This window comes from Castor canadensis, chromosome 9 (genome assembly GCF_047511655.1).
Source record: "Castor canadensis chromosome 9, mCasCan1.hap1v2, whole genome shotgun sequence".
NCBI lineage: Eukaryota > Metazoa > Chordata > Mammalia > Rodentia > Castoridae > Castor > Castor canadensis.
In genome coordinates, this window is record NC_133394.1 from 121,951,552 (window position 1) to 121,973,417 (window position 21,866).

The 21,866-nt window shown below is 42.3% G+C and overlaps 1 protein-coding gene across 12 annotated transcripts in view; it reads left to right on the forward strand.

Moving 5' to 3' along the window:
* Positions 1–21,866, forward strand: part of Apbb2 (amyloid beta precursor protein binding family B member 2) — a 326,509-nt gene that overhangs the window by 52,457 nt on the left and 252,186 nt on the right. The window contains exon 1 of one of the 12 annotated variants that reach the window (XM_074042379.1): positions 7,342–7,535. The exons of the other annotated variants lie outside the window; for them this stretch is intronic. The gene's annotated coding sequence lies outside the window, so the exon portion shown is untranslated. Of the gene's footprint in view, positions 1–7,341; positions 7,536–21,866 lie in introns of those variants that run through there. 12 annotated transcript variants of the gene reach the window in all.

The following is a 21,866-nucleotide window of genomic DNA, read 5'->3' on the forward strand; positions in this document are numbered from 1 at the left end:
CCTGCCCAAGGGCAGTACTGGAGCAGTGGAAGCAAGGGGTGACCTCTACTCTCAGGCCACGGAAACCATGAAGGAAGCATGAGATCCAGTTGTCTGTTTGCCCCGGGCATGGCTGGAAGGGTCTGAGACTTAGCCTTTTGAGCCTCAAGGCAGGTCAGATCTTGAAAGAGAGAGAATGAGAGTTTAAGGAGAGGGAAAAAAATGGCCTTGGTGCACTGAAGTCTGACTTTGCCCACATAGCATTGGCAGTCTGGTTTAAGCCCCCGGCTGGCATCTGAGTTCTCTCAGGTTGCCTGCTTTACAGCTGTAGTGGGCTCAGAGCTTTTCCTCAGTTTCCCATGGGAAAAAAGCTTCCTTAATGAGAGAGAGAAAAAGAGAGAGAGAGAGAGAGACGGGGTGGGGGGGCAGGGAGGGAGGGAGGAGGGGTGTCAGCCTGAGAGGTCCACCGTAACTAGGCTGTGGTCGGGGGCTGTTCTGGAAATTAGACTCTACTGGAGTGCTGGACAATCACGGTCACTTCCTAGGCAGCCTTTCCCAGTTTGGCACAACCTATACCGACCTTGGTTCAGAGGAAAGTCCCTTCATGGTTGCCAAATGTTAAATGTTATGTGCCAGTGTCGAAGTGTTGCAGGCTGGGGTCAAGGGTCCTTGCCTCCACAGGCCAGAGAACTGGCTCATGAGGCAGCTGAATGATGAGTCAAAGCCGGTGTATAAAGTAGGATTCATTAGAGAGAAAGGAAAGGCTACAGCTAGAGAAGCGCAGCAGAGCCTGGAAGCCAGTAACTGCACAGGTGGAGGCTGGGGCTTTTTATGGACGCTTTAACTCTGGGTTAGGGTATCGGTTAGGTGGGTTTTTTCTATTGGCCATGTATTTGCACGTGGGCTCTCTTAGATGAACTGGTCCGTTTGCCCCGTATTGGGGTAGGGAGAGAACAACCTTGAGAGCATTTTGTTTATCAGCCCTGTGGCAGATTTATGAGACCCTGTATCTCCTCCTCAGGGTGCAGGAATGCAGATTTATAACTCCTTCTGAGGGTGCAGGGCTCATGGTGCTCCCCATGGGGGATGGGATACTCACTAATCTGTCTTAGGTATCCAGACCCAATAGTATGAGTGTATAAGCTGAGTATTTTAAATTATTGAATCTAACAGATGTAAGATTATTCAGTCAAATTGCTGTAAATATTTCTAAACATGCTTTCTCTCAGGTCTATCCTTACTTTGCCATAGACTGTTGAGAAGCAGTGCTCTGGCACTGGTCTCTTCTGCCAGTTTTTACTCAGTGTGACAGAATGGCTGCCAGTAGCATCTGGAGTGATGTGTACCTTTGTTCTCATCTAGGGAAATAGTTTTCCTAACCATTGTTCTGAAGTGTTGAGCCTTCTACTAAACTCAAAACTGATTGCAGAGATCAAAGGGAGTGCCAGTGGTGCTTGTTTAGATTATTTTTTCATTTCTTGACCTTCTGTTAGAAGAGTTGGCCCTACAAAATAGTTTCTGCCCGGTATTGAGGTGGTGGGGGGAGAGGGAGGGGGTGAAGTGGGTGGTAAGGGAGGTGGTGGGGGCAGGGGGAGAAATGACCCAAGCATTATATGCACATATGAATAATAAAAAAATAAAAAAAAATCAGTAAAAAACATTACAAGTATTATAAATCAATATTACCCCCCCCCAAAAAAAAAAAAAGAGTTGGCCCTAGACAAGGGCAATGGGACAGCCTCAGTTAAACTTCATGACTGCTTGGGGATGCTGTGGAGGCGCCTACTTTCCTAACTACTGTTTTATGTTAAAAAACAAAACATAACCAAGCCCAGCAAGCACGATTCTGAGGTGCAGTGTCCTTTACATTTAGTCTGTACTGTGATAAAAAACAATAAACATTTGGTTCCTGTCCTAGGTTCCTGGCATAGAGACCCTTGGGCCCTTGGAATCCCTGGGTGATAATATCTTCTCCATGCTAATGAGGTCACTCCCAGGGAAGGGCAAGTTGCTTGGTAGATTCAGGTTGAGAGCTGGTGCTAGAAAGACAAACCTTGATTAGAAGGTTGGAAATTTTAGCTCCATTCCATACCTCCAGGAAGGGGAGAGGGGTTTCATAACTTCATTCAGGCCTACATAATAGAACTGAAAGTACCATAAAATACCCACAATCCATAGGTTTAGAGGACTTCTAGGTTGGTGAGGACATGGAAACCGTGCGCTCCTCCCTCTGCCCATGCATATCTCCCACTTGGCTGTTCCTGAGTTGTATCCTTTATGAGAAACCCATGGACCAAAGTCAAGTGTTTTCCTAAGTCCTATGTGCCGTTCTAGTGAATTAGTTAACCTAGGAACTAGCATCTGAATAAGGGCAGTCTTGTGGACCTGAACCCCTAGGCCTGTGGACTTGCATTCTCATTCTGGGTAGTGGGATTGGACTGTAAGAGATTCAAAGATTCAAAGATTGTCCCTATAACATTCTCAAGAGGTGTGTGCTTTTAGGCCCCTAGTTTGTAGTGAGGAAGCAGCATTACACAGCTGGGGTTCTTTGGAGTCCAGTTTTCCAGCTGTCTCTTCTATATGGGCCTCTTGTAGACATCTTCAATAGTCAAATAAAAACCAAAATAGTCAATATTTTGGTGAGGTAGGTTAAGATTTATGTAAATGAGCTGGAGAGAAATTGTCCCCACTTCAAATCCTTTGTAAAATAAAAGTTACAGAGGAAAATGACAACCCAGAATTACTCCCAGAGGGTGGACATTATGTTCACTTTTATATGTACATAAATACCTGGATTTAATCAACCCTTTAAAATGCCCTGGTTAAAAAATGGCTTAGGAATTCCTAAAAGAATCAGCTTCTAACTTACAACCTTCTGTTGGCTCTAAACACATGTAGAATTTCCTCTTTGTGCATGTGTTAAAACTAGTGTCATGGGAACTTGAAATCCAGAGAGTAAAGTCGCTGATTTAGTTACTTAAAAGTTCACACTGAAGGAAAAGTGCTATTATTTCACTTTTCTGAGCAATTTCAACTCTGTAGGATTTTCTTTAGTTCAGATTTGCCAGGGACTTATCACAGACAGCATCTATTAAGCACTATATTAGGTTTGTACTGTCTGGTAGGAAGAGAGACTATTGAGTCTCTCTTAATTGGATAAAAGGTAAGTAGATAAGTTATATGGTTCAGGATCTTCTCTGAGTGAAAGGAGGCTTGTTTTGTGTCCTGTGTCAGTGTCTGGGAAGTTTGTAGTGCTGAATTCCCATCACAATCTGTGGATGCCTTCCACATGGTTGTGAATTCAGAGAGCAAGACTAGGGTGCAATGCGGAACTCACACTAGCTCTCCTTTATAACCAATCTCCTTCCGCCCGCGGCCTTGTATTTGAAACAGTGGGAGAATATTTGTATTTCCTTCCTTCCTTCCCTCCCTTCTTCTCCCCTCTCCCTACCTTGTGGAAAATAAACCCCCATGTTCACAGTATGGGAAGCTTCAGGAAAGCAAGGCAACAGTTAAGACTGTATTTAATGCTGGGTATTGAGGGGGTGGGGGGGAGAGGGAGGGGGCGGAGTGGGTGGTAAGGGAGGGGGTGGGGACAGGGGGGAGAAATGACCCAAGCCTTGTATGCACATATGAATAATAAAAGAAAAAAAAAAAAGACTGTATTTAAGAAAGCAGATTGGTCTGTTTTTCTCTAGGAACCCAGAGATCTCCTAGAGATATTTTGCTTTAAGTCAAGATGTCTCAGATGCCCATCGCCAAGGGTTGACAAGTATTTTGGACTGACATTTGCTTATCATCTCAAAGGGTGTATGTATTTTCTTGAGGAGTGTCTCAGTCCATTTGCTGTTGCTGTAATAGAATACCTGGGACTGGCTAACTTAGAGTGAAAAGTAATTGATTTGGTCATGGTTCTTAAGGCTGGGACATTCAAGAGCATGGGGCTAGTACCTGGTCATCTGGTGAGGGCCTCCATGCTGCATTGTCTCATGGGGGAAGGAGGAAAAGGGCTCGGGTATAACTCAAGTGCAAGACCCTGGGTTCAATCCCGTGTGCTGTTTCCCCCCGCCCCAAAAAATAAAGACAAGAGAGTAAGAAGGGGCTGAGTCAACTCACTTCTATAGAAAGCCCATGTCCAGGATAACTAATCCATTAACTCATTGAGGACTGGAGAGGCCTCGTGACCTAATTACTTCTGATTAGGCTTCACCCCTGTTTTGTTGGGATAATTTTCCAACTCAGGAACTTGAGGGGCACCTTTCAGCCCTGGCAAGTACTATAAAAATAATTTGTCTTTTCTTCAAAGAAAAGTGATCTCTTTTCTCTCATAGCTGAAAACCAGCTTTTAGTATCTTTTATTCTTCCTGCCTTCCGGCCACAGGTGTCACTTGGCCAAGCACAACACCTTCCTTCTCTCTTTGGTCATTCCCATTGGCCTGGCTCAGCCCTGTCAAATGAGTTATTGAACCCCACCGGGATTTCCCACTTCGAATACATTTTCAGTGCTGCTGTGGGCTGTCTATAGTGCGGATCGAGTGCGGTTCCCTGGTCAGGCATGCTCGAGGGTTTTTGAATCCCTCACAGATCTTGAGTCTCTCAGTACCATACTCTTTTCCCATAGTCTTTTACCCACCAATGCTGCCATCAGTTTTAAAAATGCCAGAACCATTCTCACCTGTTCACTTTGCCCAAGCTATCCTCGATGTCATATTGAACTTTGCTCCATGTAGGCCCAAGCCATCTTTTTCAAAGTCTAGCTAGGTCCCACTTCATTCTGGAAATTCTTCTAGAGCTTTCTCCAATAGTTCTCATCTGTCTCACTTGAATTAATCTTGCAGAGTTTATCATCCTTACTCACTTTGGTATTCCATGAAGCTTGCCTTTGTTGGTGCCCAGCAGGTAGGTATTCACTGAATTGAGTCAGTACTTAAATGGAATTTATTATTTGTCTCTCTGTGTGTGTGTGTGTGTGTGTGTGTGTGTGAGTGTGTGTGTGTGTGTGTGTATGAAACAGAGCAAGAGAGAGAGAAAGAGAGAATAGAATAGAAACACAGAAATAAAGAATGAATATGGGTGAGCCCTAGCACACTTCAAGCATTGTGGGCAATAAAAGAAAGCTCAGCAGAATCCAGATTGTGGAAAACCCTACAGGACAATTGACTGGATTTTGTCAATGAATAAATAGATAGAAAAAAATAGTCAGTGGGCTGGAGGTGTGGCTCAGGTGGTAGAGCACCTGCCTAGCAAGCAGGAAGCCTTGAGTTCAAACCTCAGTACCACCAAAAAAAAAAATCCCAGATATGCATATAGATAGATAGAGAGTCAGAGGGATGAATATAGGATTTAGAGATTTAAAGAGGCTTAAGAAATATATTAACCAGTTGCAGTGTGTAGACTATGTGGATACCAATTCAGCAAATTGTAAAAAAAGGCAATTGAGGATATTTGAGCATTGATAGATAATTCATGTTAAGAAATTGCTGTTTATTTTTTGGAAGTGTGATAATGGTGAGTTATACTTTAGAGTGTCCTAATAAAGTTTCTGTGTTCAAGAGCTTGCTATAGTTTGGGTCTGAAGTATGCTGTAAAGGCCCATGTGGTAGAGGCTTAGTCCCCAGACTGGTGATACTGGGAAGTGGTGGAACCTTTAAGAGGTGGGGTCTAGTGGGGAAGTCTTTAGATCTTTGGGGTATGCCCGTTCAGAGAATTGTGGGACTCCCCGATTTCTCTTGCTCTCTTTTGCTTTTCTGGTTGTGAAGAAAGCATTTTGTTCTTCATGTGCTCCCACTCTGATGTGCTGCCTCGCCAAGGCCCCAAAGTAAGGAGGCTAATAATCCATGAGGAACTGGAATCTTTAAAATTGTGAGCCAAAATACATCTTTTCTCTTTTTAAGTTGATTATCTCAGATATTTTGTTACAGTGACAGAAAGCTCACTGATGCAGAGCTACATGCAGAAAACTTGCAGCTGAAAGGATGTGATAGCCAGGCTTTACTTAACAACCTGGGGGGAATGGGATAGGGAAATTAGGAGGGTGTGGAGATGAAACAGGATTGCCATGAGTTGATAAATTGTTGGGGTAGATGATCAGTGTGTGGTGGTTCTTTTGCTTTTTACTATTTTTGACTGTTTTGAAGTTTCTGTAACAGAAGGCAAAAAACAAACAGGAAAAAGGATAAGATGTGGGTCTTATTTTTACAGAATTGCAGGAACATACTTATTTGGGAGGTTCAGATTGCAGCTTAGTGCTCTCTTTGCTCACCTGTGTGGCTTGGAGCCACTCATTTAGCATTTATTTACTCTTGAGTAAATAAGGGGATGACTGGGAGAGGTCCTCATCATCAGTGCTCACCTGGAGACCTGTAGTTTAGAGAGAGAATTTGGGTTTAAGCTGAGGGAGAAAAATTTCAGAATCAAGAAGCAATGTCTGTGATGGTCATGGTTTAACCCCAGTTGTGTGCTTGTTTGCTCACAGATCCAGGCTTGTCACTCCAACAGGGAAATCAGCATTCTGTACTATACATTTTCCGTTTGAGTTGATGTAATTTCCGTCAAAATCATATAGAAGCCTCACATCATAGTAAGCTGGGTACTCTTACCACTTAGCTAATGCTGCATGAGTAGTGATAGAGCTCAGGCTCTGGAGGCCAAGTTCAAATCTCAGCTTAATCACAGCTGTGCAGGTTATGCAGGCTAAGAGCAAGTTCCTTAACCTGGCTCCCTCTTCCAAGATTTTTCTGAGGATTAAATGAACGAATATAAAGTGCTTCAAACTGTGCCTGTCACACAGTAACAACTCAATAAGTGGTAGATATGATTTTCGTTGTCTCTATTAGTGTGAGTCATTTCTATTCTTACAAGGCTCATTGAGGGTTAAGTGCATCTGCCATCTTCAGTTTCTTCCTCCCTTCCTTCCACTCTTTGGACCCCTCTCCTGGGGTCTCAGTAGAGTCCTGTGATGGAAGAAGGGGTCAAGAGCAACTTGGGAAGGGAGTCTAATCACCAGAGGGTAGCCTGTTTGAGGCCATCTGGCCCGCCCTTCTGTTGAATGCTCATGGTCTTAGTTGCTGAGGCGTTTACCTAGCCTGAGAATTAAGGCTGGGGCCATGGCTGGAACCCAGGTCTCCTGACTGCTGGTGATTTCTGATGCTGTAGGCAGCTTCCTGGAGTTGTCTTTGGTGTCTGCTTGCTGGCTAGAGTGCATTCTGTGAAGAAAACTTTTCCTATCTGTCCTGTCTAATATTAACAGAGCCATCCCCTCACATTAAGAAGGAATGTCTGGCCGTGCTCCTTGTGGGGAGGGAAATGAGGGTGTGCACAGTGTTCCTTAGTGCCCTGACTAAGCCCTTAACAGGCCCTGGGCTGGGGCTGCTGTCCTCTCCTCCCTTGTCCTCCTGTCCATGCCAGCAGCACCTGTGAGCTTCCTCTAGTTCCTTTAGCAGTTGGCCCGGCCACATCATTGTATTCCGGTAGCCTGAGTCACCTCCCTGGCCTTGGCTTTCACCTTGAAGTTTCCCAAGAGCACCATTTCTCCAGCACCCAGGGAGCAACATCTCGTGAGCTTTTTTCCCTTTCTTTTTTTTTTTTTTTTTTGCTTTCAAGCCTATTGCTTTCCTTCTTAGTGTTATTTCTTGGTTGCCTTCATTTTCTTCAGATGCCTCTGTTTATTTTCTATTCATTAAACTGAAAATAAGCTTACAAGCCTCTTTTATTTATTCCAGGGATGAGACTCCAGTTTATAGATAACCACATCCCTTTACTTTCTCTGAAACTTTGAGGTACTTCACAGCTCCTGAAAATTTCCTAAAAAGGGGAAAAGTAGGGGTGGGATGAAACAAGGTAGGTAAAGTAGTGATTTTGTAAACCAGATAGCATAATAGGCAGTAAGAGTTAAAAAGGTTAGATCCAATCCTGGTTTTTATTTCCATTCATAAACAGTGACTCTTTGGACAAAGTCTTCTAACCTTTTTCTCCTTCTGTTTTCTCATCTAAAAACTGGATGATAATATCTAACTCTTGCAGCTGTGGGATGAGGTGTTCATTCCACCAACTAAGTTCAGTAAACCTTAGCTAATATTACTGTGCATTTTGTGATCTTATTTGAGACTCAAAGAAAAAGTAGCTGCTTTGAGGTGAGATTCTCTATTTGTATCTGACAATTTCTGTTAGTTCATCCATTCCTTTCCCTTCCTTCTAATTTTGTGAGAGAGGGAGATGGGGAGGGAATTGATTTAGAGCAAACCCATTTCTCTTGTACAGATGAAGCATTAAGGTTTGGTGAGTTTGTGATTTGTTCTGAGTCTCTTCTGAAAGAGGCAGGGAGGAGAAGTATCCTCACACTTCACCTCTGTCCGCGGTTCATTACAACCTGAGATGAGCTGGGGTGGGTTGGAGCGGGGTGTGTGCAGTTCCCCCTCCAGTCACTCTCATTGTCTTCAGTTTGAGGCTGTAGGCCAGGAGGCAGAGTGGCTTAGTGGGTGGGACACACCTGGGATGGAATCCTGGCTCTGTTGGGGAATCCCTCTGCTCTTCAATTTCCCCCTTTGTAACTATGCCAGGGGGTGATGGTGAGGAACAGGGCAGATAAAAGAAGGGCCTGGTGTGTTGTGGATGCTCAGTTAGTGTTAGTTCATTTTCTAGTTTAATATATAGTCTGATGTGTGCCATAGAAAGCTTTCCTAGGGGAATTTCAGCAGCAGCAGACAGATTCATAGGTGTTTTCATTGGCAGTGGGTGCCCTTCAAACACCACGCCCTGCAGGAAAGGGTGGTTTACAGAGCTGGGGACTTGCTTTCAGCCAGTGTTTCTCACTTCTTGGTGGACATTAGGAATGGCTTTGCTTTGTCAAAATGCACATTCTGGGCTCCACACCAGCCCAGCCATCCAGACATGTACCTCCTAGAGAATCTTTGCAGGTGTTCCTGACGCACTCATAGAGCTGCTGCTTACAGTGAACCAGACTGGTGTCACAGTGTGTCCACACGATTCGAACTGCATTGGGCATAGTCTCTTAGGGCACTGTCGTCATTTTCTGAGAAGACAAGAAATGTGTACCCCTGCTTTCTCTGCCTCATTGATAAGGAATGGATGTGGTGTTTCCATGGTAACAAGAGTTAGGTGGTCTCATTATACTATGCTGCAGGACATATCCAAGATCACACAGAGAGGATAGGATGAAGCCAGGCTTTGAACCAGGCAGTCTAGCTCCCAAGTCAATGACTTTGTCCTCATTAATATTGACCTCTCTTAATTACTGGTAGGATCACCTTGTAGTTCTTATCCAGGGGCCACGGAAGCATAGTAAGAGCTGGTAGCTTCCTTCTCCATGGACTCTGCATTGTCCCTGGGCACGTGCTGACTGGGGCCAGGTTTCAGAGGATGTGTATGTGTGCATCAGGGGAGTTGTGGGGTGTGGAGACACCCTACAACCCCACCTCTCAGGTTGGTTCTGCCTGCTTTTCCACCTGTTGCCAAAGTGTTGAGATCAACTTGTTGTGGAGGTGAAATCTTGGCGTTAATGTCTTTGGCTTATTTTGCTACACTCAAAAGAATGAAAGCTCTTCTCTTTTAGAAAGCCCGAGAATGGCTCTCAGTTCATCTTGGAGAGAACAGAGCCCATCTCCCAAGGATTTTAGCATGCCTGTGTTAGATGTTTGGAGGAAGCTTTCTTGTAGAGAGCTTTGCAGCCAGGGGAGAACTTGCATTGGCCCTACCTGTCCAAATCAGAAAATTATGGAGTCCTCAGGCAGATGCAGCAGAGGTGAAAACGGTCGAAATGGCATTTGATGGATGCAGCATGGTGCTTTACGACACTTCATTCTTACTTCTTGCTGCACTAGAAGGTGGTCCTTGTTTCATAGGGGAGGAAACCAGAAGTTAAAGGGATCTTCAGAGCATTCAGATAATAAGCTGTGCAGGTAGGATTTGAACCTACTCCCCTCAGCCTTCAAATCCCATTATCACCCTATCTTCTGTGAAATATGAGTGTGGACTCAGCTTCACAGCAGAGGTTAATTTGTACGTAGAAAGTTTTTTTCCCCTATATAACTTGGGTTTTTTTTTTTTTTTTTTTTTGTGGTAATGGGGATTGAACCCAGGGCTTTGTGCATGCTAGGCAGGTGCTGTACCACTGAGCTATATTTCTAGCCCTGAGGATTTTCTTTTGAATGTTGGCTTGTCAAAGGAAGAAGAAGGAGTGAATGGATGAGCGAAGCTGGACTGGGGTCGATACATAGAGCACGAGGACCTCTTTCCTCCTCCCCCCACCCCAGTGTACATAGGAATTCTAACTACTTCCTCTTGAAGAATTTTCCTTTTAGGATTTTTTTTTCTTTTTTTGTTAAAAATCATATAGTATGTGGATCAAGTAACGGTTTGTATTTTTAGCTATGTTGAATTCCTGACTTCTTTACTTTTGATCTTTTGTCTTCATTAGTTGTACTTTCTATTCTTCCCCTTTCATTTTTTCCTAGTTTTCATCTTTGGTATTAGGTTTTGCTTACAAGCACTATTTGGTTTAAGGTTGATAATGTATGTAATTTTACAAAGTTCAGGTTTCTTTAAGAAGAATTAATCAAACCATCTCCCTCAGTCTGTGAACTACTAAAACATAAGATGAGCCTTCCAACCATTGTTGTTATAATAGTTATGGTTGCATCTCCATCTTGGCCATTAAAGATGCCCTGAGGAGACAAACACAGGGGGGAAATAAGATAGGGTCATATTAATTATGATTTCACTTCTGTGGTTAAATGAACTTTGAGCTAGGCCAGGAATTGGTTCTTAATTAGGTATTTCTTAAGGGTTTGGCGTTTGCCAAACCCTGTCCTAGCCTGTGACTTGATTTCACCTGTTCATGGGATGATAGCTCCATTTCTTCTTGGAGTTTGTTTTAAAAGTTCTTAGCAGCAACTCTCAGCACAATTCATTAGGCCAGAGTCTAGGAATGTTATTCCCTGAAAGCCACTTTTCCACATGCTTGAAAGGCAACACCATGTCTGAGCACCTAGTCTGTCAGTCTGTCCAGCCTGTCGGACAGTGTGGCTCTTGGATTCTCTCTTACTCCTCTTCATTTTTTCCTCTTCCTTTTTGTCTTGATTTTTTGAGTAGGTAGAGATAGTACAACAGTTTGTTTGATTTTTAGAAACATTGAATGAATGGTCCAGTGTTGCCCATCAAGCAGCTTATAGGCTACCGGAATTATAGTGTTTATTAAAGGCGCAAGTTCTGTACTGCCCCCGAATCTGGATTTGAGAATTACTGAATTAAGTTTACTTGAGGTCACTAGCTTATTTTTTAAACCATCAGTAGAATGTCCTGTTTTTCTCTTTGAATCAGAAGGTCATCCCCCTTCCTCCCCCCAAGTTAATGTACTGTAATTTTTTAAAAAAAGACCAAAGCCAACAAACTTCCAAGTAAGGATCCAATAATAAGGTTTCAAAATTTGAGAAACTCTTGTTAAATTTTTTATTGAAACATAAGTTGGTGTTTCATACACTAGGATATCTTCAAATTATTATTAGTAAAAATGTCAAATTTTATGGGTAGTTTTTTAAAAAAAAATTTAACAAAGATCAAACTTATTAATTTTAAGTCTTGCTCAAATTACTTATGATTTAAAATGGATCATATAGGTTGGATTGGGTGATAAGACCAGGTAGAACTGGGTACTGTCAACTCCATCAGCTATGTGGCTCAGGCCCCAGGGTGCCCCTCTATATAGAAAGGGAGTGTGGATATGCTGTGACCTCCCTCCTGGGAAGCATAAGGTACTGATACCATGGGCAGGTATGTTGAAGAGAGAACGCTTTATTTTTTAGGGTGACTTTTAATGTGAAGTAACTGGAAGTTGAAGAAACCAACAGTTTGAAAAGACTAAGAAAATAAAGGTTACAAAAGAAATGATGGGAACTTCTTACACTCATTCAGAAAAACAATGCCTCACTTCTGCAGATTACCGGTTATTGAACCCAGCCAGGAAATGGGCTTCCTTGAGGCAAGGGCCAGTCTTTGTTTGACACATTTTTATTTGTTGTACTGTTGCCAGGTATATTTGTGTTATTTTATAAATTTTAGTAGAAGTTGGGATGGTAGGAGCTGGGCTAAGCAGTGTCTCAGTCATCTTACACATTAGAAGCCACCTCTGTTGGAGGAAAGGAACAAAGCGTGCCCTCTCCAGTGACTAATCAGTAATGACACGATTCAGGGAGCTGGAGAACTGGGGGGAAATTGGAGTTCAGCAAATGATTTCTTGCTTGTGCTATTGTGTTCCATTTCTCTTTATTCGTTTGTGGAGAGAATGATGAATGTATCAAAGGTGGCAAAGTATATAAAGCCCAGTGTTCCTTAAATTTCCAGAATTCATGGGCCTCTTTAGGTAAAGGAAAAAAGTATTTCACAAGTCCTCAATAATAAATATTTTTATTATGAAGTAGCTTAAATATGCCTGAACATAAAACTAGGTATAAACTCCTTATGCTTCTAGCTGTAATATAACTGTAAAACAATGACAAATTTATAGACTCAAACAAGCTACAAAAGCAATAAAATTCAAATGAACGTTAATTTATCATGACAGATAATTTTGTTTGACTAAAATTAAGCCTATCCTTAAAAGTGTGATGACATTTCTGACCACTGATGTGGCATTTCTTCAGTCCCTGGGAAACTCAACCCTCCTTCCATATCTCTATATTCCAAGCTTCCTTCCCATTAAGTACCTTCCTTTAGTGGGATGCGTGATTCACACTTTAATTCTGCCTCATCTATTTTTATTTGGCTTTGATGGTTAAAATTATACTAACAGTTTCCAAGTCAGAAACATAAATGCAAACCCAACCTATCTTTTTTTTTTTTTTTTTTTTTGGCAATGCTGGGGTTTGCTAGGCAGGCTCTTGAGCCATGCATGCCCCCCAGCCCTTTTTTGCTTTAGTTATTTTTCAGATAGGGTCTCATGTTTTTGCCCAGGCTGGCCGGGACCACAGTCCTCCTATTTATGCCTCCCTTGTAGCTGGAATCACAGATGTGTACTACCATGCCCGGCTTTTGTTGTTGTTATTGTTGTTGTTATTGAGATGGTATCCAAACAAATACTTTTTGCTGGGCTGGCCTTGAATCATGATCCTTCTGATCTCTACATCCTGAGTAGTTGGGATTGCAGGAGTGGGTCAGTGTGCTAAACACAAACCTACTTTTGATCAAGCAAGAAGTTAGGACTTGGTAACCATTCGCACATGAATTAGAGAGGGAAGAGAGCACCAAATTGGTGCTTGCAATTTGGGTTGAAGATTTAGGTAAGAGTGAGTGGGGAACAAAGTAGGAAAGTAGGTTTTGGGGAAAGATGACTAGTTCAAGAGTAATGTTGCTTAGATTTCTAGCAATATGGGGACTGACAGATTTCCCTTCTATATTTTGGATAAAATATTCTTTAGTGTTCTTTTGGGATCATAGGAACTAAGATATCTCTAAAGTCTCCACTTCAGTTAGATCAGCCACCAAAGGGTAAGGTAAGACCAAAACTGGGAGCTTTGTTTCTAAGCAAACACAAAAGACAGGTTGCTTCCAGAGCAAGCAAATAAGCAACAGCAGGGAAAAAAAAAAAAGCAAGCTAAAAGAAAAAAATGTTGATGGAAGGCCATCAGATCTGTTATTTAAGAAAAATAGGCTTTTGGAAAAAATTCAACTTGATTTTACCACAGCAAACCTTTACTAAGAAACATCTTAAAGGCTGTATTTCAGGTAGAAGAAAGTGATTCCATGGAAAAGGACTGGTCCAAAATAATCCAACTAATAAATGGGCAAATGAACTGAACAGGTAGTTCTCAGAAGACGTAGAAGTAGCTAATAAATACACAAAGCTGCGTTCGGCATCCTTAGCCATAAAGGAAATGTACGTCAAAACTACGCTGAGATCCTTCTCACCCCAGTCAAATGACATTCATCAAGACAACAGACAATTTATGCTGGCAAAGACGCATTCTTACTGTTGTGGGAATGAAAACTAGTGTAATCACTATGAAAATCAGTATGGAGGTTCTCCCAAAAACTAAACATAGACCTACCTTATGACCCCTCATCTGAAGGGATGTAGATCAACCTACAAGAGAGATACCTGCATACCCATGTTTATTGTAGCACTGTTCACAATAGCCAAACTGTGGAATCAGCCTAGATGCCCATCAACTGCTGAATAGATAAAGAAAAATGTGGAATATACACATCATGGAGTATTGTTCAGTCATAAAGAAGAATGAAATTATGCCGTTTGCAGGAAAATGTTTGGAACTGGAGATCATGATTTGAGTGAGATAAGGAAGCTCAGAAAGCCAGATATCACATGTTTTTGCTCATGTGTGGAATCTAGACCTAAATGATGATGATGTCCAGTAGGCTGGACAGTAATGGGACATGAATGTAAAAGTGGGACTATCTGAGGGAGGGTATCAGTGAGGAGGGGGAGGGGAACAAGAGGGTTCTGGGTGCTGAAGAGGATTGGAGTATATTATACACACACACACACACACACACACACACACACACTGAAAAGTGGGGGAGAAGTGAGTTAAGGGAATAATAGAGGGGGTAAATTTGTTCAAGGTACATTATACACATTTATGAAATTATCACAATGAAACCCTCCCCTTGTACTATTAATGTATGCTAATAAAACGGGTAAATCTCATTAAAATCAAGCTAAAAATGTAGTTCCTCAACTCTCCTAGCCACATTTCAAGGCACACTAGGTTAGTGGCTACTGTACAGAACAAGTCAGATATGCAGCATTTTCATCATGGATCAGCTTTCTGTTGGGCCAGCACATTGTAGGGCAAAGGAGGAGCATGCATTCAGATCACCTCTGCCATGTGTTGACTATAAGATGCCATCATTTGCAAGAGCCACCATTGTAACTTAAAAGTTTAAAGAAAGAGGGATGAGGGTTGGCTCAAGTGGTAGAGCATCTGCTTAGCAAGCACAAGGGCCTGAGTTTAAACCCCAATGGCATAAAGAAGAGGGAGAGGGGAAAAGGGAGGGAAAGGATGAAGAGAGAAAGAAAGGAAGAAAGAGAAAAAAATGTTGCTAAATTTTTAAGGAAAGTTTTGCTTTTGGGCAGTACTGGGGTTTGAACTCAGGCCTTTGCACTTGCTAGGTAAGTGACTCTAACCCATTTTTTCTGGTTATTTTAGAGATAAGGTCTTGCTGTTTGCACAGGTTGGCAGGTATGTGGTACTTCACCCAACTTTTTCTCTGCTGAGATGGTGTCTCGCAAACTTTTTTTTTTTTTTTTTTTGGCTTAGGCTGATCTGGAACCTCTATCCTCCCAGTCTCAGCCTCCTGCACAGCTTGGGGTAACAGGTACACACCATTGCTATTAGTTAAGATGGGGTCTCATGAACTTTTTTCTCAGACTGGCCTTGAACTGAGATCTTCTGATCTCAGTTCCCTGGCAAGAAACTTTTTTATAAGACATATGTCATTATTACCAGTGTATAAACATGAAGAACTATGTCTTGGGGAGTGGATGCAATCTGGGTTAGAGGGTGAGGGACATGGAAGCACAGGAGCTGTGGTGCAGTAGGCTGGACAGTGAGTTGTCCAGAGAGGTCCAGCCCGAAGATAAAACGTGGTGCTTGGCGTGTAAGATTTCTCACCACGAATGAGCTGGTGGTGATGGGTGGCACATGGGACATACAGAATATGCTGGGTAGCTGAGCCTAGCCATGTGTTGCCTGTTGCATGAAATGTAAGGTGGGACTTAGGCTGTTTGAGCATCTTGGTATTGTAGTGGTCAGGTAGAAAGGAACCCAATACATAGCCCAGAAAAGAACTTTCAGAGAGGTAGTGGAGAAACAGGAAGAAGTCAGACAGTGTGAGACCAGGTACGGAGGTGAGATGCTGCAGAGATCCTGCTGAGATAAGGCATGTGAATTACTGAAATAAATGTCTGCTTGCTCTCATTGGTGAGAGAAACATTGAGAATCACAAAGCCTTCAAGAATTATTTCTGTGAGGTAGTCACACTGAGAAAAAGCGTGGGATTATGAAAAGAAGTTAGCCGGGGTAGTAGTAATTCCTAATGACCTGACTTCATTCCATGCAGCTTCCTTCTAGATAAAGGTGCAGTGTTGATGTAGGAGCATTTTTGTGCCCCATTCCCTGCCATCTGTCTCTCTCCCTGTCTGTCTTTCTCTCTTTTTGAGGTGCTGGGTATTGAACTCAGGGCCTCATGCAGGCTAGTGAAACACACCACCACTAAGCCACATCTCTAGCCCTTAAGTTGGAAAGTAATTAAAAGCACTACAGACCTGACCAAATACTGCCCCTGTGCTCTAAATAGACTCCACTTACTGTAACAGAGGACCCTAGTTAATACAGGATTGGCACAATTCAATACATTCAATTTATTATTGAATTTTGGGATTCATGTTCTATATTAAAGACTTTAATGGCTGTTGTATATTATTGAGATGAGTAATATGTGACATCCTTAGAATACAATAAACAAGAGACTGCTAGCTTTCTAAAGTTTACCAGATCAGAGTGCTAAGAAAATACAGGGCAGATAAGACCTGGATCAGAAGCATAGGCCCTTGATTTAAAAGTTGAGTTAACACCAGACTTATTTCACCTCTCCACACCTCAGTTTTCCTCATTTGAAAGAGGCATAATAATAGCTCCTACCTCAGGATGGATGTGAGGATTAATGGAAAGCACTCAATAAAGCAGTTACCCGTGATTAAAATAAAACTTGCAGTACATTTCTCAGTTAGCAATTCTGTGATTCCCATGGCTGAACATCAGCCTCATTTGGGGGCAGTTAAGAAAATACAGATTCCCAGACACTGCTCTGTGTTTTCATAGGACCCTCAGGCTTGGAAATCCCTGCTCTACCCCTACTTGAGTAGCATTTTAGTCAATGCCCCCCCACCGTGCCTCCCTTCCCCCTTGCTGGGGTTCAAACCCAGGGTCTTGCACATGCTAGGCAGGTGTCCTACCACTGAGCTCCGTCCCCAGCCTGTATTTTGGTTACTTTTAACTGGATGTTTACTTTCTCCCTTGCTGTTCATTTGAATACTTGGTCTGTGCTGAGTGCATGGGTTTTGGAACTCTGTCCAAGAGGTCAATACAAGGATTGTCACCTCCCTTCTTTTCTTTCTCTTTCTTGCTCTTCATCAATCCTTTTCTCTCAAGCCCATATTGCATTTTTGGGCAGCAAGGCTGACAATGTCCTGGACAGCCTAGTTCTCAGGACTTAAAAAAAATTAAATAAAACATTTCTTTTAAATAGAAACTTTGGTAAGACAGACATTTGGCTTGTTAAAATTGAACTTGAGTTTAGTTTCTAAAATAAATCATTCAACTTTTTAAAAAAAAGTCTACAGGAAATGCTTCTAAAATAACTGATATGCTGTTGTTAAGACTGGGGTTGTTATTGGATAGATTCGAGTGTGTGTTATTTTTCCTTGGTGGAAGAATGTGTGTGTGTGCCCGTGTATGTGCATGAGTGCGTGTGTATGTGTGTGCGTGTGTGTGTATATGTGTACATATGTGTGCGTATGTGTGTGTGTGCACGTGTATGTGCATGAGTGCGTGTGTATGTGTGTGCGTGTGTGTGTATATGTGTGCGTATGTGTGCGTATGTGTGTGTGCACGTGTATGTGCATGAGTGCGTGTGTATGTGTGTGCGTGTGTGTGTATATGTGTGCGTATGTGTGCGTGTGTGTGCGCGTGTATGTGCATGAGTGCGTGTGTATGTGTGTGCGTGTGTGTATATGTGTGCGTGTGTATGTGTGTGCGTGTGTGTGTATATGTGTGTGTATGTGTGCGTATGTGTGTGTGCACGCACACTTCACTCTTGCCAAAACACACACACAAACTGTAATTCCTCCAACTAAGTGTGCCTTCATATAGAGGTTGTTATTTGGTGTACTGTAAGATGTGGCCTGGGGATTGAAATAAGAAATAAAATAGTTATTGAATTGAGGCCAGTTAGAAGGCTCCTCTTTATTCATTTATTTATTTATTTATTTATTTATTTTCGTGAGTAGAGGCTTTGGTTAAAAAAAGAATCATTGTATTGCAACAGACATGGCTGCTTATATGTGTTTAGTACATCTATTTTACTTTTCATGTGGATGAGGATCAACAGAAATATCAGCTATGTTAGATGGAAATTTTGTTCAGTGCCAGATCCTCAGCAGCTAGAATGGCACTTACTGATGCTCCATAAAAATGAGCTCAGTGAATGAGCTTCCAGCAGTTAAATACCGAGAGCTAACAATTGCATCTACGCTTTCCCCAATGAACTTTGTGTGGACTTGTAAAGGTGACACTGCATGATATTTGCCTAGTAGGCTGATAAGATTCTGCCCAGGAGCCTCTGGGCTCCTGGCACATCATAGCATCGCTTAATGGAGGTCTTCCCTGGAAGAAGCTGTCTCCTTTACTTATGGTTGGTTGAATCTACAATGCCACCCCTGGCAGCGTCTCCCCAGTTTTTTGTAAATATTTGCTGAATGGATATGTGGTGCTTTATAGTTTCCACAATGCCTTCCTCATTGTTTCATCAACACACAGCTCCATAAGGTTGGCTAATCGTGCCCTTCTTGTTTGACAAGTGATGGAACAAAGACTAAAGCCCCCGAGTAGCTACCTCAGAAAGCCTGCATCATAAGGAGCAGAGCTGGCTCCACAGCCTCTAAATCTGTTATTTCCTCATCCCTTGTTCCAGGACAGCTTGGACACATTAATGAACATTAATTCCCTCCTTTCCAGCCCTTGAGGCCTCTTTGCTTGAGAGAGTGATAGGGGAAGTTACTACGTGAAGCCATTGCCAGACTCGGCATCTTCATCATCAGCCACAGACTTGGTTGGGTGCCAGTTTGGATTGTTCCCAGCGGGCCCCTTTCTGTTACCTGTGATGGGAGCCTACATAAATGCCTTTTTGGGGAAATCTTTTTAAAAAGCCCTCATTCTTTCAAATAAATTGTTTCCTCCTCTCTCCCAAACATTTTGTGATATAAATTTACCAAAACTAACTTTTTAAAATCAAATTTTCACAGTTGTGAGAAGAATCACAACTGTGTGCCCAGTCATTTTGTCCTTGCCCTGTGTGCCCAGTTGTTTTGAGATAGAAATTTCAGCAGTGTTGAATTGGCTTGACTGATATTCCTGGAATCAGGCACAGGAAGCTGAATCCTTCCTTCCTTGTGTCATTAAGCCAGCCAGACAGTTCAGGTTCTCGAGGGGTGACAGTATCTGATGCATGTTTTGCTAATGAAGGACTTTACATCTGTGACTCTCATGGAATTCTAATTCCTAGTTAATGTCTTCTATTGGGAAAGGTAACTTGGTGACTTCAGCAAAATTCTGTCCCGTTTGTGGTTTGTAGGCCAGAGTTCATTCTACCAGACTACTCAGTTTAAACTTACTGTCATTATCCTTCAGATGACTTTAAAAAGCTACTTGCACGATGCTACCCACAAAGCTCTAATTCCACTGTGAAATATCACTGAGAATTGAACTCACTTTGCTGGCTGTGGGCATTAACCTTTGTTACTGGGATTGAGACATAGAAGGGAATGAATCATGGCTTATCTTGTGATCCCCTCTGGGATCTGGCCATGGAAGTGTATGGTGGGGATGTTAGGAGCAGTTTTGGGTGGAAAGAAAGCATTTTGTTTTTCATCCGGGGCCTGGCTTCTCTGTGGAGGAGCTGAGCCATTGTACTTGCTGGGGCTGTGACAAAGCTGGATCACATCATCCCTGATGTGGTTCTTTTACTCCCGGCTTCACAGTTTGAGGCTTTGTTGTACTGCAGTAGAACAGCAGACAAGAATAGTAGAACAGCATGACAAGAAGCCAGCTAAATCAGGGCCTGTCAGGGAGTGTTTCTGAGTTGGTCATTGCTGTCTGTCCACTGTGTTCTCCTTTCTTCTCATTTTGTGAGAATCTTAGGGTTCTGATTGGTGCAGCATGGACTCAGAAGGTAAACACTCATGAAGGAAGATGTGGAGGTGAGCACTGTTTAAAAGAAATAATTACGAAGGAAAAGAATAAAACCCTGCTCATTCTCTAAGGCTATATGAAGCATACAGTGTGAGGAGTCAGATCATTTTATTTTCATTCTTAGTGACCTATTTTCTTAGTTTTTGAAACTGCCAGTGTTTCAAAACAAGTCCCTTAAGACTTGAACCCAGGACATGATGCCATAAATCACTGATTTCTAAAACAGGTGACATTGTGCGTTTCCTGTCTCTTGCAGGGGGCTGGCACAAGTGTAGTTTTATCTTGTTGAAAGCCTTTTGTCCCACTTTGAGCTGGACACTTGTGCTGGTATCAACAGGGCTAACACTAGGAACAGAAGAAGGATCCCGGCTTGCTAGGCAGTTTCTGCTGAGGACACCTGTTTCCTGCGCACAGCACAGACATTGTTTCTTCCATGGAATGCATTCTGGGTGCATCCAGGCCTGTTTTTAGCTGGGGCTGGGGTTGAGGCTTCACTTGTCTTCTGTGTGTACTTCATTTTGGATGGAACAGATTCCTGTCTTGTTTTCTGGTTTGGCTTATATGAATTTTAACATATGTGTAATTCATACAAATGTTATTTCTGTGCATGTTGGGACGTCTTAGTGGAAGGAGTGATTGGCCGGAGGGGAGGCAGTTGATCTGGACTTACATCCCTGCTTCCTGACTGGGTGGCCGAGGAAAAGGCGCTGATTTCTTTGGGCACAGCTTATTGGAGTGACAGATTGCCAAGGTTCCAGCATTAAGATTTCACCATTGTGCTTCTGTTTCTTGGGATACTAAGTATGTCAGAAGTGAAGTGTGGCCAGGTTGCTAAGGTCCCTGAAGTTGTGAAACAGTTAAGTGATCTCAGGAGGTGCTTTTTTAATTAAGTGACAGTGTGTGGCATGGCTAGTGATAGAGAGGTTTGGCTGTGACCTTTGCTCAATGGCAAGTTTCCAGAATAGAACAGAAGATATTCAAATTTCTAGGAAAGTGCTTTTATTCAGCCCTGGAAGTATTGCTGGACACTTAGGTTTTGATCTTATAAGTGAAGAGTTACACATTGAGTATACCTTACCTTAACTGAAATGCTTGGAACCAGGAGTGTTCCTTATTTCAAATTTTTTTTCGGATTTTGAAATATTTGCATATACATAATGAGATAGCTTGGGGATGTCTCAACATAAGTCAATTATATTTCATATATACCTTATGTGCATAGCCTGATGGTAACTTTATAAAATATTTTTAATAATTTTGTGCATTAAAATTTCAGTGTGGAGTTTTCCTCTTGTAGTACCATGTTTGCACTAAAAAGAAATTCCACATTTTGGAGTTTAGATTTTTGGGTTAGGGATACTCAGTCTGTATGGAGTTCAGATAAACACATCCTAATTTATTAGCTCTTTTTGTCCAGATAAGAGGTAACCTACAGAAAAGGCTAAGATAGCACAGATGTTCCATTTCTGTTTTATATTCTGGTGCTCTTACAAAAACCGTTATTTAAAAATTGCAGCTGGGCACCAGTGGCTCATGCCTGTAATCCTAACTACTCAGGAGACAGAAATCAGGAGGATTGTGGTTCAAAGCCAGCCCTGGCAAATAGTTTGTGAGATCCTGTCTTGAAAATACCCAGCATAAAAAGGGCTGACAGAGTGGCTGATATGATAGAGCACCTGCTTAGCAAGCGTGAGGCCCTGAGTTCAAATCCCAGTACTGTTAAAAAAAATCCTAATTGGAACCAGACAGGGATGCCCACTATCTCCACTCCTATTCAACATAGTACTGGAATTCCTAGCCAGAGCAATTAGGCAAGAAGAAGGAATAAAAGGAATACAAATAGGTAAAGAAACTGTCAAAATATCCCTATTTGCAGACGACATG